This window comes from Oncorhynchus kisutch, linkage group LG14, assembly GCF_002021735.2.
Source record: "Oncorhynchus kisutch isolate 150728-3 linkage group LG14, Okis_V2, whole genome shotgun sequence".
Classification (NCBI taxonomy): domain Eukaryota; kingdom Metazoa; phylum Chordata; class Actinopteri; order Salmoniformes; family Salmonidae; genus Oncorhynchus; species Oncorhynchus kisutch.
This window is the reverse complement of record NC_034187.2, coordinates 55,371,681-55,388,021: the sequence shown is the minus strand read 5'-3', so window position 1 is coordinate 55,388,021 and position 16,341 is coordinate 55,371,681. Positions and strand designations below refer to the sequence as shown.

The 16,341-nt window shown below is 43.7% G+C and overlaps 1 protein-coding gene across 2 annotated transcripts in view; it reads left to right on the top strand.

The window, feature by feature from the left end:
* Nucleotides 1-3,600: 3,600 nt before the first annotated feature.
* LOC109904451 (glutamate receptor ionotropic, kainate 5) overlaps nucleotides 3,601-16,341 on the top strand; it is a 74,568-nt gene continuing 61,827 nt past the window's right edge. For both annotated transcript variants that reach the window (XM_031789407.1, XM_031789406.1), the window contains exons 1-3: nucleotides 3,601-4,364; nucleotides 6,967-7,323; nucleotides 8,767-8,832. The gene's annotated coding sequence lies outside the window, so the exon portion shown is untranslated. The remainder of the gene's footprint in view (nucleotides 4,365-6,966; nucleotides 7,324-8,766; nucleotides 8,833-16,341) is intronic.

Sequence of the window (16,341 nt, the reverse complement as noted above, 5' to 3'; positions counted from 1 at the left end):
CCGGCTCAGTACAGCTTGGTTTGGGTCAGTACAGATGCGTAACCACGCCGGCTCAGTACAGCTTGGTTTGGGTCAGTACAGATGCGTAACCAGGCCAGCTCAGTACAGCTTGGTTTGGGTCAGTACAGATGCGTAACCAGGCCAGCTCAGTACAGCTTGGTTTGGGTCAGTACAGATGCGTAACCAGGCCGGCTCAGTACAGCTTGGTTTGGGTCAGTACAGATGCGTAACCACGCCGGCTCAGTACAGCTTGGTTTGGGTCAGTAGTGTGAAAAGCCCTAAAGAGCATTACATTTTAATTTTTTATTTTGCTGTGTGTGCATGCTCTGAAATCCAGCTGATGTCTAGAAGATCCAACAAATGTCAGCAATTCTTGGACACAAGCATCGGTGCCTTGAGACGGGGCATGGTGCACTTGCTTCATGTGTCTACTACATTAAGCAGTAAAGCCTCTAACAACTCTTGCCACTGATGTGATTCCTGTGACAGACATTGGAGAGGCGGGAGCCCAACAAGTTCAAGCTTGGTTTGTTTTCGACACTCCTGAGGTAAGAATCTAGAGGGTAGTGAGACGGAGAGTTTAACCTTCCAACAGTTTTGTGTAAAGTCTTGTCACACGTCACATAACCACTTTGTCCATGTCAACTTCAATGGTGTAACTCCCTTTTGACATTTCGGAGCTTCATTGGAGCAAAATTCAGAGTCTATTTCTGCTCAATCGTGATTTCAGAATTTATATTATGGCTATTCGTCATTGTTACTTCATTTTGTCTTCTTCGCACTTCAAATTTGGACGAGGCGCTAGAGTAGCCACGCAAACCAGATAGATCATCTCATCTAGGCATTACGCTAGTGAAATCTCAGCAATTCATTTTCTCTGCCAGATCATATTTCTCAATTTGCGTCATGCAAAATAAGCCAAATCATGACGCCTATGTCAGGTGTTGCCTGTCTGGAATGGGGAAACGGGGGAGGCTTTAACATGTAACACTGATTAGGCCCACTACTACCTAGCAACCACAGCTGAGACCTAAAATGGCCCCTGTTTGATGGGTGACTAGCCCATCCACATAAACAACGGCGGAAATGTGTCCACTGCTGGAAAAGGGCAAGTGTGGTAACAGCTAGTCCCTTTAATCAGTGAATGTGTCCCTTTAGTGTTGTGTCGAAGTTGTGTGTGGAACCTGGTATAAGAGGATATGTCCTTCCTATTTTGAGAGGATGTATTCTTCCTAGTTTGAGGGGACATTCTCTTCCTGTTTATATTTTCTCTGTAGTTTTTAGTCCAGAATCATATCCTCACATTTACAGTCATACAGTGTTATTTTCTGCACATAATTCAAGTCCTGTGCACCATCTTGTTGACCTATGATTATCCTTGCCACGCCGCCTCCCCACAGCATCACTCATACACGTGGCATCTGGCGTTGCTGAGAACGGGTGCTACCTGCAGTGATTTGCTGTGTGTGTGCATGTGTGTGAGTCCGGGCCAGATTAAGAAATCATAGGCCCCGGGGCTCTTTTTTTTTAATAGCCCCCCCCCCCCCGCTCAATCCCCCTTTCACTCCACCCTCTCTCTTATTCACCTTGTTTCTCACCCCAATGCATTGCTTTCCTTCTCCTGCTCTTCCCTCCTCTACTCTCTCTTGCTCACTCACTCATTGATAGTGACTGGCATGCTGAGAGCCTAATCATTATTCCACAGGCGAGGTATGGCGCCGGGGCTGAATGTCAGTTCTCTGCTTCTTCTTTTTTTTTACCCCCCCCCCCCCGCTCTAACGCTCTCTGGCTTTCCCCTTCGTAATCTTCCTAGCACACCTCTCTGACACTCTCACTCTCTCTGGCTTTCCCCTCCATAGTGTTCTCAGGCTGTGGTGAACAGTGGGACCACGCAGACGGGCCCTGAAAGGAGAGGACCGGAAGAGTGAACGAGGACGATAAAACACCACAATTTATACATGCAGATAAAGAGACGTGGGGACCACACTGCCCTTAAGCAGGGGACACATATCAAGGTGTGCTTGTGTGTGAATGCATTAGCGTGTGCTGGTGTGTGTGTGCCTGTCTGTGTGTAGATGTGCGTTCATTTTTAGTATGTGTGACTTGCAGGCCATAGAATGTAGCTTGACATTTGCATGTGGCTCATGTACTTGTTTCCCAATACATCTAGGCTGGTTCTGATTAGTTTTATAGTTTCTATTCTGATGTACTAGACATTCCCGGTCATGTTTCATCCTTCTGAATATCTAGGCAGTATTGATTTCGTGATCGGTCGTGACTCAATTTGCGTCACTTCACATTCAATTTCCCCCCATTTTATTTCCTCAGTCTTTCCAGTCTTTCCTGCTTTTATCTCTCCCTGTCATTTGTCCTAATCTCATATAAAGATCTGGAGCTAGCCATGTTCTCTATGTCAATAACGTCCCAGTGAGTGCTTCTCATTTCCTGCTGTGTCTTAAGCACCCAGTGGCAGCCACACGCCGTGACTAGTTCCCGACCAAATAAAAATGGATATTGAGATGTGTGTACCATTGATTTAGGGAGCTCTCCGTATCGAATGCTTTATTGTGATTCCTATATGTGACTCTGTTTGTGTAGGGTGTGTGTGGGTGGGGGGGGGGGGGTGTAAGAGGATGACAAAGAGGGGAGGGGAGTACCTATACACCATGACCCAGGGGGCTCTGCATTGAGAGAAGACAAAAAAAGGAAAAGTGTCAATTATGAGGGACGACGGTACATAACACTCCAGTGGGGCAGGTTTATGAGCCCTGTCTCCCCCTGTGATCAGGCATTCCTTTTTACTCTATTCTACCCTCACTGGGTGCTACTGCTGAACACACACACACACACACACACACATGTGTCCTCAGCGATGAATTCTCTCCTGTAGCCATTCATCTGCCTTATGTTGTTTAACCACATAGCTTGTGTGTTTTGTGTATTCATGTGTGTACAGTATGTGTGTTTTGTTCCTGTGACTCATAAACAGAATATGGTGAGCTTTGTAGTGTGTGGATAGACATTGATATGCCTGTGTGTTTGTTTGTGCATGGAATTTCAGTGTAGTTCTACAGATGTAGGATCTTATTTTGAGCCAGTTTTCTACAGCAGGAAAATAATCCTGCAGCAACAGGAAATGTGAATTATTATGTGGATTATAATGAATGTGCATTTTTGTAAGGGTTGATACACTTTTCGTAATGGAAGATCAAGTCAGAAATTTCAAAGAAATTTGAAACCTTTTTAAACCTCATACACGACGAAGTTTTACATTTCCTGCATTGTAGAAACGTTCTCCTGCAACAGGATGATCAAATTAAGATCCTACATCTGTATGTCAGTGTGTTACTGTGTGAGTATGTTACAATATGCCTGACTGTGTGTGACACAAACAAATGTGGTTAAACAACATAAGGAAGATGAATGGCCATGTGAGAGAATCCATTACAGGCACGTGTGTGTGAGAGCGAGTGAGAGAGACTGGCTGATGTTTATTTTATGTATCCTTGATTGACAGAAGGGGATGAAAGGGTGGCAGCCAGTTGATATTTGACAGCGAGAGTGAGTGAGTGAGTGAGTGAGTGAGAGAGAGAGAGAGAGAGAGAGAGAGAGAGAGAGAGAGAGAGAGAGAGAGAGCTGGTTGAATTGGAGAGAGCTGAAGAGGTATTGAGATGCAGAGAGGGAGCGAGCAAGAGCTTGCTGCTAGTGATTGCAGTCAGTTCCTTCGCTAAGCCACACACTGTGGAAATACAGCGTGCTCAATGCGGAGGAACAACGGGAAGAGACGTGTTAGATAGAAAAGAGAGGAGTCAAAAAGAAAACGGGGAACAGAGGATCAATTACGCGGCTTTCACTCATCTCTAAATGGGCTGGTCTGTATGAACAAGAGGAGCACCACAGAGGCACAGAGAGGAAGAGGGCAATTTCTCTCTTCTTGTGACAGCCTGGGGAGCCGTTTCGGGGTGTCATTGTGACAGCGTTTTCCCTGCATGTATTTGAGAGGGAGTGCGTGTATCTGTCTGCCTGTCAGACTCTGGAGCTGTGGTTGCCTCTTGGAAAGAAAGTGATCTATCATTCTGTTTGGAAAAGGGGATTTGGACGGGACGGATTTTTGGGAATTCAAGAAAGGCTTAAGGGACACAGTCCTGATGGGGTCGTAGTGTTTCTCCTCTGCTCTTCTCTGTTTTCTCTCTCTCTCTTTTCCCCCTTCCTCCTCCCCTTCTATCTCCACTTTTTCCCGGCGCTGGTGCACATGCTCATTATAGCTGTCCATTTGGCTGAGACTCCCTCACTCGCTCTCCGTGGCAACCGCTAATCTCGCAGGGGCAACCGTTCGTTCGCCCATGGAGAGGGGACTGAGATGGGTGAGTGTGGTTTTTCCCTCCTCTTTTCTCCCCCTTTTCTTCTCCTCCCGTTCTCTCATTCCCTTTTTTTCTGTCACGTCTTTATCTCGACCGTTGGTATTTGTCCATTTGTTTCTCATCAATCACCCCTCATCCAAATCGACTACTGTCATCCATCAGCCATTTTATCACCTTACTCTGTTTCGCTCCCCTCTTTTCCTCTCCTCTTTCTCGTTCCCTTGTTTCTCACATCACTCATTCCCACCGTCCATCGAGGGCGCATACATATGAACGAAACTGGACGTCAACTGACATGCAACCTAAAAAACCATGGAGTTTTGGGTAAAAAAACGTTGCTCACAGCAAAAAAAAACATTGCTCACTACCCCGCCATCCCCATTTGTCCAGACAACCCCCCCCCCAGTTCCCCCCCTACTCCATCTCCATGACATCCCCATACCATTCACCACTACCATCACCACAGTTCCACTGACCCCAATAGATTTTTGTCAGTGTCTGAAAAGCCATAAGGAATGTATGGCTGTATGCTGATGCTAGCCGTCACTCTGGGTGATTGAGGGTGATAATAGCACAAGCTGTGTTGTGCTACTGATATCACCATCACTCTGTGTGATGGAGTGATGGTAGGTTTGGTTGTTGCATTGGTGTAAACACCTGAAGCAGGGTAGTGTTGTGCCATATATATATATAGCAGGGGGCGTTCGGGGATAGAACACAGCAATGACAAACCGGTGTTTGTTCAATAACACTATAGCTACACCTCAGGGGATGTTGTGGGTTCTCGTGCACATACAAACACAGCCTGACTCACTCACACACACACACACTCATTCTTAAACAACCAGGAAAACACAGATGCACAAAGGGGTACAGACACAAGCACACAAACACACTGCTTTGCCATCTGGCCGTTCCACAGGTTTCTCCATTCTGAGACATACAGTGCATGGTGCTTTAGCGTAGAAAGATGCAAAGATGGCCTGCCACTAAAACAACCTGAAGCCTAGCCTAGCGAATAATGGGGGAAAAAAAGGAGAGAACTGTGATTTTAAAAACAATGACTCATGGGATTGGAAACAGAAGTTATAAATTACATTGAAATAGAGTTGAGATGATATCAGAGCAAACCAGCACTTCTTTTGTCTGGGCCTCAATTTATAACCCAGATGATGTAAACAGAGATAAATCAGACAATGCTTAGGGGACATTACTCATGTTTAAAAGGCTCAAACCGTGTGTATTCCACTGGAAAGCCATTCATACTCGTATTGCAGTTGCCCGTAAGCACAGATCCAGGGCCAGTTTGTTTTTCATCTCAGGATGGTAAACGTTAAGAGCAGGGGTGAGGAAGAGCGGATCTGAGATCTGTTATAAGGGGCATCCTTTGCCTGTAGCTTTTCTCTGCATCCAGCTAATTTGCCTGCCATCATCGTTCACCGTTACATGAATTCCCAACTCCCAACACCTACTCAGCACACACACTTTCAGTTCTCACACACTCAGACATCTGTCGATCTGTCTCACAAGAATTGAAAGCATCCACATCCACAGATAGAACTCGTTCCCCAATCGGTACATTGGAGTTTGTTGTACTCTGCAGATGCACTTTCGGCTGGAGTGTTGTGGTGATGCCGGGTAGATCTAAGTGCTAAAGCGGAGTGTAGCCGCTCGCCGGTAGCATCATGGGGATCATAGAGGCCACTTGACCACCATCCCCCGCAATGGCAGGCAAGCTGCGGCTGTTCGGCTCCAGCTGCCACTGATGGCGTTAGGTAAAGGGAACTAACATTAAGCAATTGTTATACTAAAACGTTGGTGGAATATTACGGAGCGTGCCGCTACGGATCATCTCCTATGTCCACCGCTGTGGCTGCACAAACACGTGTTACATTATTTATTTTTTTGACCCCCCCCCCCTGACCAGCCTCTGCGTTTTCTGAAACGAATGCCCTTGGTGGTAATGTTTCTGATATGACCGCGCTGGGAATGTAATAACAACAGTAAGGGAACATTTAGGGAGTGTTCGTTTGCAGCAGATGCATGTGTAAATGTCGACGTTACACTTAGAAGAGCAGATATGTATGTACTGCATTGTAAAGAGAAAATAGTGAGAGATACTAAACGCTGTAAAAAAAAATAATAATTTAAATGCCTCCCACAACTTAAAACGTTTATGTAACCAGTTCCACAGCTAGTAACCTTTATCGTTTTAAGTTGGCGGGAAAGTTATACTATCGTTCATTCCTGATTTGAGCAAGTGGTGTTTACATTCAAGTCTGCTGAACTATGCATTATTTAATTGGATGGAAGGTCCTAGTATGCGCAACTGCAAAGGTCATTTTTATGTTGACAGGTGACTGTGCCTGCTATGAAGCTCTACGGAAATTGATGTTGTAGTTGAGCATGGTCCCTTGATATTTAAATGGAATAAGATTAAATCAAATTAGATTTTTTTTATTTCATTTTTTACATTGCATTTTCTAGGAGACATACTGTAAATAATGGCTGTGGATATATGACGTTGAAATGCAAGACTTCAGTGTAATTACACTCTTTCGCTCTCTATTCTACCCTCTTAATCTCCCTTTCCCTTTCATTACAGATTCCAAATCACCCCTGGAGACTTTTCCACATGGTGTCCATTTCCTGCCCTGCCAAGGGCCACACTTCCCTCCACGGGGCCACTCTTCTGTGTGATAACCTCTAGAGTACCCAGCGTCCTTCACACCTAAAGACTTTGCATCAAGCTGGATTTATTTTGGGGGGTGCTATGGCAACCTGTTCCATTTGCTGCCACGTTGAATGAAGAGCGGACTTGGTGTCATTTTTCTTCTGTATGATACAGCTTCACACAAGTGGATGTGAGAACTAAAAGACAGGAAAGCCCATCGGTTCCCAAGAATTTCCTGCCAAGGATTCTGTGGCATGATGTCTCACACGAGGTGAATTATCGTTCCAGGTAATCTTGGTTCAACGTAAATACTTTTTGTATCATACTGTGATCTACAAAGCAGTGGATTAACTCTCAGTACCCAGAACTGGGAGAGAATTTGAAATTGCAACTAGGTTATTATCTGCCCATCTCTTCTCTCATATTGCCATCGTTTCAGTTTTTGCTTTTGAGTAATTATCATTGGCTTAATCAAAGAGCCAGCATGCAATTCTTCTGGCCCTACCGGTGCAAAAGACATCTGAAACAAAGACATTCGTTTTTTTATTATTTAAAAAAAAAGTCTGGTTAAAGATAAAGAGTGACAAAGAAAGGGAGTCAAGTGGGGAACAGGTGTAGAGAATCTAAAAAGATCAAAGAGAGAGAGAGTGAGGCTAAGAGTCAGGCTGATATTTGCAGAAGCCCGGTTATAGAGGAGACAGGAGAGCAGAGAGACGGGAGAGAATCCGTAGGGAAGGTTAGGCAGGTGGATAGATAGTGGGGGGGTGGGGTGGGGGGGTTCTGGGTAAAGATAAGGGGGGGGGGCATTTCAGTCAGATAGTGGGGTAACAGTAGGCGCCCAACCTTTTTAGACTGACACCCACCAGTGTCATTGGCATTCTCTGCACTGCCTTCCTCGTTGTTCCTCAGGCGAGAGTGCAAGAGGGGGGAGGGGGGGAAAGAGAGAGAAACTAGTGACTGAAAGATTGGACTGTCGCCACAATCGGGGCCAATTAAGATAATTTATAATTTATATGCCTTAATCTTGCCAGTCAGGTGGGAGATATATATATATATATATACAGAGAGAGTGAGAGGGAACCAAAATCGAGAGGGGAACAGGTGCCACAGATACACGTCATTATCGCCTTCCTCTTTAATTTAGTTAGTTCCCCCCCCCCCCTCTCTTTAATCTCGGGAACGAGATCCTTTTTGAGGGCTGTTCTGGTTGAGGCAAGGAAGGCCTTTGCCCGTTTGCCGAAAGGGAAGGCAGGAGAGAGAAACGGTTGTTTTTTCCCAATTGAAACAGAATGGTCTTTCTCCTCCCCAGCTCTTATATATGTTAGCAGCAACACACTCTTTCATCCTGCCATCTCTTCATTGCTCCGTCAGGGCAGAAAGTGAGAGACTTCCCTTTCCATTTGTCTGCATCCCCTTTCCCACTGCTGTTGGATATTTTTCTCTCCCCTACAAAAATCCTAATTTTCCACCCGAAGGGAATCTTTTCCTAGTAAAGGACATCCCTAGGGGTTGGACATTACTCCTATATAGGTTTCCCCCATACTATATCTTATCACCATATCAAGAAGAAAACACTGCTTGGTGAAAGGAAATAGAAAATCCTTCCAAACCTCTACTTCAAACCCAGAGACCCCCCCCCCCCCTTCTCTTCACCCCTCCCTCTCCCTCCTCTCGGATCTTACTCCTCTTTCTCCATTCCTGTTATCCGTGGGGTATCCTACTTCCTGCCAGGACTAAGCCGGCTTGCATCCCCGGGAATCTTTTGATATCGGCTCCTGGTGTCGTCTGATTCATTCTGTGAGTATTCCTCTCTCTCTCCCCTGTCTTTTGGTGTGTGAGTACGTCAATGTGTGTCTACAGGCACCTTGCCTCCTATTAAAGGAACATTGAAGGCAGTCAATTTAGGAAGTAAACAGGAAGTACAATTCAATAATCGAAGAAAGGTTGTATATTTTGAATGAACTCAATCAAATGAAAAGTAGAAGCTATTCATTTCAAAAGTGAACATTTTCTTAAAACGCGGTATCATATTGGGATGATTTCTGTGTTTTGAAAGTTGTATATCTTGAAAACTTGTGCTGACAAGCAAAACATTTTGGGACGATGTCAACAATGGACTAATAACAAAAGATAGTTATGGGGTGGAATTTTCCTTTTAAGTCTTCTCTCCCTTATTTTTGATTATAGTGGCGAGTTTGTGTTAATGCTCTCGATTTAAAGGGTAGACCATTTAGTCGGTGTGTCTGTCTCTCTCTGTGTGTGTGTGTGTGAGAAAGACGTATCTACATGTGAGTGAGGCAGTAGTGTTGATGAATGATGCTCCTGAGATACTAGGTGGATGATTGTAGAGAATTATACTGGTATGTTTGTGTCCTCAATGCAATGTGCTTATGTAATTATACTGAACCAAAATATAAACGCAATCCCAGAAATGTTCCATACGCACAAAAAAAAGCTTATTTCTCACAAATGATGTGCACAAATTTGTTTACACCCCTATTAGTGAGCATTTCCCCTTTGCCAATTTTAACCATCCACCTGACAGGTGTGGCATATCAAGAAGATGGTTAAACAGCATGATCATTACACAGGTGCGCCTTGTGCTAGGGTCAGTAAAAGGCCACTTAAAATGTGCAGTTTGGTCACAAAACACAACGCAAAAGATGTCTTGTGTTTTCAGGGCGTGATCAAGTGGCATGCTGACTGCAGGAATGTCCACCATTCCCTGTGCCAGAGAATGTCATGCTCATTTCTTTACCATAAGCTGCCTACAGGGCCTCCCAAGTGGCGTAGCAGTCTGAGGCACTGCATCGCAGTGCTAGAGGCATCACTACAGATCCGTGTTTGATCCCGGGCTGTGTCGCACCCTGCCAGAGCCTCTACCGAGTCCGTATGGGACTTGCAGCGATGGGACAAGACTGCAATTACCAATTGGATATCACGAAATTTGGGAGAAAAAGGGGTAAACATTTTTTAAAATAATAATATAAAAACCTGCCTCCAATGTTGTTTTAGAGAATTTGGCAGTACATCCAACCGGCCTCACAACACACCAGCCCAGGACATCCACATCCAGCGTCTTCACCTGCGGGTTTTTCTGTCCGTAATAAAGCCTTTTTGTGGCGATAAACCCATTCTTATTGGCTGGGCCTGGCTCCCCAGTGGGTGGGCTGCCAAGTGGGTGGGCCTAGGCCAATGGCTACACCATTGCCTAGTTATTTGAAATCCATAGATTAGGGTCTTATAAATATATTTCTATTCTGATTTCCTTATATAAACTGTAACTCAGTAAAATCTTTTCAATTGTTGGATGTTGCGTTTTATATTTTTGTTGAGTATACGAGTGTTCCTTTTTTTAGTAATGTGTTTGATGGAGTGTGTTGATGTACAAGCTCTCAAGCTGTGTGAGTGTGTATCAGGGCTGGGCTCAATTCAAAATTGAAGGCAGTCAATTCAGGAATTGATTTGAATAACAAAAATTCTGAAAATGTAAAACCTTTTGAAATGAATAGCTTCTACTTTTCAGTTTATCAAGTCATGCAAAATAAACAACCCTTTTTTTCCCATGATTGAACTGTAATTTGAGTAGATCCTGTGTGGCTCAGTTGGTAGAGCATGGTGATTTTAATGCCAGGGTTGTGGGTCTAATTGCCACGAAGGGACGAGTATGAAAAATTTATCAACTCACTACTTGTAAGTCGCACTGGATGAGTGTCTGTTAAATGTTTGAAATGTATATTCCCCAACCCTGGTGTGTATGTGTGTTTTTGTGTACTGTGTGTGCCAAAGCAAGGCCTACACTTTACATTGATGGTCTACACTTTACATACGTGTGTATTGAGTGCTTACCACTTCACTAGGCTACCATAGGAAAACACAGCAGCATGTATTTCATACAGAGTAACATCCAACTGTAAAAAGAAAATGCTAAATAGTCCACATTGCAGCAGGACTATGCTCATACAATTTACAGGTACAGTATACTATTAACCCTGGGATAGTAATTGATGGTCCCACAGAATTAAATTCCCCAAGGTCTATCAATAGATGGTCAATCTATACCGACTGAATTTCAAGGAAGCTCCAAGAAGGCTATTTCCTCCAATAAGTAACCGTGGTGTATGATACGATTAAGATAATTTGTCTTTGTGCCCTTTCATCCCAACTCTACTGACACCTCCTAGTTCTGCAGAGCTCTCTATATTGTAGTGCTGAGACCTCTATCACTTTCCAGGGAACACACACAGGGTCATGGTCGTTAATTGGAAAGCCATATTAATATTCTGCTTGATCTAGATGGAGGAAAATCACCCCTATTTACAGTAAATCACTTGGTGGGACATTATATATTTTTTTTCTCCCTCTGGACATAAGTCTTGCCCGGGAAAAGTTGCCCGGGAGGTTTGTACAATAGCTTAAGACTTGAATATGGATTGTCAATCTATTGCCCTTTTTATTCTGGTTGCAGAGTTGACGTTTCGGATGTTGACGCTACGGAATATATGTTTTTGAGGTCAGCGTCGGATCTGGATATCATCAGTAATCGAATGGCTTTATGTTGATTTAATGACAGTTCTACGAGCTTGGACAATGCAATCATTCAGTGACTGTGAGTCACGTTAGCGATCAGATTCTGTTTTGTTTATCGCTGAGGATTTTTGTCCGTCACACGGAACACCACTCTGTTGATCCATTCATAGTGATATATGTCAGTGAGATTTATGCTGATTCATCCACCCATACGTCAGTGCCAATCTGGGATGAACTACAATGCAACCTGCATTTACATTCTTATACAACAGCTCTGTGTTTGAAATTGATACGAGGTGGATATAAGCCAAGTGTGTGCATGAATGTTTTTAAAAATTCCAGATTGTGTGCTGCTAGAAACTCATTTGGATGGGCATCAATTGTTTTCCTCAACAACAAAAAAAAAAAAAAAACATTTCTCTGAACTCATCTATTCTTCTCAACCTTGGCAACACGTTCTAAGTACCGTCTCACGCTAAATAAAGAGGTCCAAATTCACAGCCAGAAAGAAATGATACATCACTGAAACTTCTGCCAGGGCGCCGATAGCTAATATCAGTCATGGTAAGTGATTAGTAGGTTAAGATTAGGTTGGAGTGATTATATGCGTGGTGGCCTTAACTCAACTGATGAGCACCTTAGCTGGAGTGTGTGTGCAAGCGTTCAACTCTTAGTCAAAGCTGCTCACTGGAGCAGGATGCTGCTTCTACTGCGGCACGTCGCTGGCTCTCCAGGCTCTGCAGCACACACAGGGGTCAGCACATGTTGCAGACACACTGCCACTAAACAAACACGCAGACAGAGAGGGTGTACGAACACACACACACCAAGAAGCACTATCGGCTGGGTGGAAGGCGGAGGACAGTGGAGCAGGACAGGCGTTTGGGTCAAAGCATGTCCTCGTGGGACAGCCTCAGCTGGGTTTTGTCACCCTGCTATTGGTGGATCGGATCGACCCATTTTGTTTAGCAATTTGTCACATCCTCGATGACGGCAGTAAAGGATGTACCAGTCGGCCAGTGGCAGAGGTTACAAATATAGAGTTCTAGAGCCTTCCTAGGTGCTGGAATGTCAGCATTGCAGTCAAATCGAGAGAGTGGGGACAAAAAAACGCAGCTGCTAGCATTCCCACGGTGTCCTCTTCTATTGCAGTTCGTCTTTGTTGACACCTTTTTGGAATTTTGAAATCTTCTTGAGCTCTGTTAGATAGTGAGGTGAAACTACCTTTTTCATGTACAGTTGAAGTCGGAAGTGTACATACACCTTAGCCAAACACATTTAAACTCAGTTTTTCACAATTCCTGACATTTAATCCTAGTAAAAATTCCCTGTCTTAGGTCAGTCAGGATCACCACTTTATTTTAAGAATGTTTAAGAATATTTTAAGAATTCTCACGCACAACACTGTCTAGGGTTTACTGAGAATGGTGCGCAAACAAAAAAACATCCAGTCAGCGACAGTCCTGTGGGCGAAAACAGCTCGTTGATGAGAGAGGTCAAAGGACAATGGCAAGAATCGTGCAAGCTAACAGACGGGCCACAAACAGACATATAACGGCGCAGTACAACAGTGGTGTGCAGAACTGCATCTCGGAACACACAGTAGACGACCACACCGGGTTTCACTCCTTTCACCTAAAAACAAGAAGAAGCAGTTCCAGTGGGCACGTTATCACCAACACTGGATAATTGATTGGAAAAAGATTGCCTGGAATGTGACAGTAAGTTCAGTTGACTTGAGTGGCCTGCGCAGTCCCCAGACTTCAACCCTATAGAGCATCTTTCAGACGAGATGGAACTGGCTGTACGCAGCATGAATGTACCGACATCTTGTAGAATGCCCTAAAGAATTCAGGCTGTTCTGGAGGCAAAGGGCGGTCTGACCTAGGACTAGATGGGTGTACCTATTCACACCCCTTGACCTCTTCCATATTTTGTTGTTACAGCCAGAATTTAAAATGGATAAAATTAACATTTTTTTGTTTTCCTATGCCTCGCAAAGAAGGACACCTAAATATAGATAGATGGGTTTAAACTAAAAAGCAGACATTGAAATATCCCCTTGAGCATGGCGAAGTTATTAATTACACTTTGGATGGTGTATCAATACACCCAGTTACTACAAAGATACAGGTTTCCTTCCTAACTCAGTTGCCGGAAAGGAAGGAAACCGCTCAGGGATTTCACTGTGGTGAACATGGTGACTTTAAAACAGTTACAGAGTTTAGTGGCTGTGATAGGAGAAATCTAAGGATGGATCAACAACATTGTACTCACTCCACAATACTAACCTAATTGACAGAGTGAAAAGATGGAAGCCTGTACAGGATAAAATATTCCAAAACATGCATCCTTTTTGCAACAATGCACTAAAGTAATACTGCAAACAATGTGGCAAAGCAATTCACTTTTTGTCCTGCATTCAAAGCGTTATGTCACTCTCCACCCCCTCCCATTATGTCACTCTCCACCCCCTCCAGGTGTCTCTTGTTATCCCTGGTGTATATAACACTGTGTTTCCTTTCTCTCTGTGCCAGTTCGTCTTGTATGTTCCAAGTCAACCAGCGTGTTTTTCCCGTGCGCTTGCCTTTTCTATTTTCTTTTACTAGTACTCCCGGTTTTGACCCTTGCCTGTTTTCTGGACTCTGTACCTGCCTGCCTGACCTTGAGCCTGCCTGCACTGACCTTGACACTGCATGCCACACTGTACCTCCTGGACACTGAACTGGTTTTGACCTTTTTCCTGTCCACGACCATCCTCTTGCCTACCCCTTTTGGATACAATAAATATCAAAGACTCAAAACCATCTGCCTACCGTGTCTGCATCTGGGTCTCGCCTTGTGCTCTTATACATTATGCTTGGAGCAAATCCAATACAACACATTACTGAGTACCTCTCAACATATTTTCAAGCAAAGTGGTGGCTGCATCATGTTATGGGTATGTTTGTAATTTTTCAGGGCAAAAAAATAGACTGAATGAATCTAAGCACAGGTAAAATCGTGGAGGAAAACCTAGTTCAGTCTGCTTTCCACCAGACACTGGGAGATGAATTCACCTTTCAGCAGGACAATAACCTAAAACATAAATGTACACTTGAGTTGCTTACCAAGAAGACAGTGAATATTTGGCTGAGTTACAGTGTTAACTTAAGTCTGCTTATAAAACCATGGCAAGACCTAAAAATGGTTGTCTAGCAATGATCAACAACCAATTTGTCAGATCTTGAAGAATTTTGAGAAGAATAATGGGTAATGTTGCACAATCCAGGTGCAGAATGCTCTTAGAATTACCCAGAAATCACTCACAGCTGTAATCGCTGCCAAAGGTGATTCTATCATGTATTGACTTAGGGGTTCAAATAGTTATCTAATCAAGATATATTAGTGTTTTGTTTTTCATAAATGTTTTACAAAGTGGAAGAATTGTTCTTCCACTTTGACATTACAGTGTATTTAAGTGTAGATCATTGACAAAAAAATTACAAATCCATTTTAATGTGGAAAAATGGGTGTGAATACTTTCTGAAGGCACTAAATAAAACACAGGAAAATCAGATTTTTGACTGCACTGGGCCTTTAAGAGATGGATTTTAAAAGACTGTGAGTCAGTACAGGGTGTAATTGTGTATTCAAATGAGTCATTCCTCACATTTTAAATGGTTTTGCCTATAGCAGATGATAATCAACCAGCATATTTGTATTTTGAGCTTTGTCAAGGACACCTGCAGTGAAGCAAAATACTCAGTGAATGGATCCCCTTTCAGGATGTTATCTCGAGTTCCCTGCCAAAACCAATTGAATCCAGCACAGGGCTGTAGGATTCTTTCACATTTCTGTAAACATTCCTCTCAAAGGCTCTTGTTAGTTCAAGCATCATAAAGCTAGTGTCAGGGGTCTTGGTCAGTGATCGCCCTTGAGCATTAAAGCCCAAGCCTAAGGGTGATTGACCTTGTTATTCAGGCCGATGTTGTTTGTTCACTATTACAAAGGATCAATGCTATAGGATCCCAATCACTGTCAAGTGCAAAGGTCTTCTTGAAGTCTTTGTTTGGGATGGTTGCTGTTCAGTCAGTGCCTTGTTACGTGGTTGGTTACAGTTTCAAAAGGTTGCTGATCTGCAACTGTCAGATCTTTGTGGAAAATATTTGCTTAGTTTACTTGTGTGTTGGGTGCTGTAGAGTGGAATAAATCAACCACACTGAGTGGTAGAGTTAAGAAACCACATTTAGATTTGAACTGTTGTCATAGTTACCTTTTGTGGGTATAGAAAAATGTCAAGCTTTATTAGGGAATCATACGAAAAAACAGCTGTTCGCTGACCTCTGATTGCATTAATAGTCAGTAACAACAAAAGCCTAATTGTGAATGTGCGAAAGTGGTTCAGTTATCAGGGTCTTTCCATCAGCATTCGACAAGCATCAATGTCTCAGCTTGGTAGCACAGCCATTACTCAGTAAATGTCTCTGTCCAACTAACATTCACCAACAATGGCACAGTTCACACATGGTAGCTAATCGCTAACAAGCTAGTTATTGAGGTCAGTGTTCACCAAACACTGAATTGTTCACCAAATTGTGATGTTCGTTCGTCCTCTACCTCTGTTCCCCAACAGTATCCACTGGTCAGTATCCACTGGCAAGGTATTTACTAACTAACAAGGAGGGACCAGCAATGACATAACGAGGCAGCTCTTCGCCTTGGTTACGTCAGGTGGAGGGGCCTTGGACTCTTTAATTACGGCCTGATTTCCCAAGGCTCTACCGGGCCGTCCCA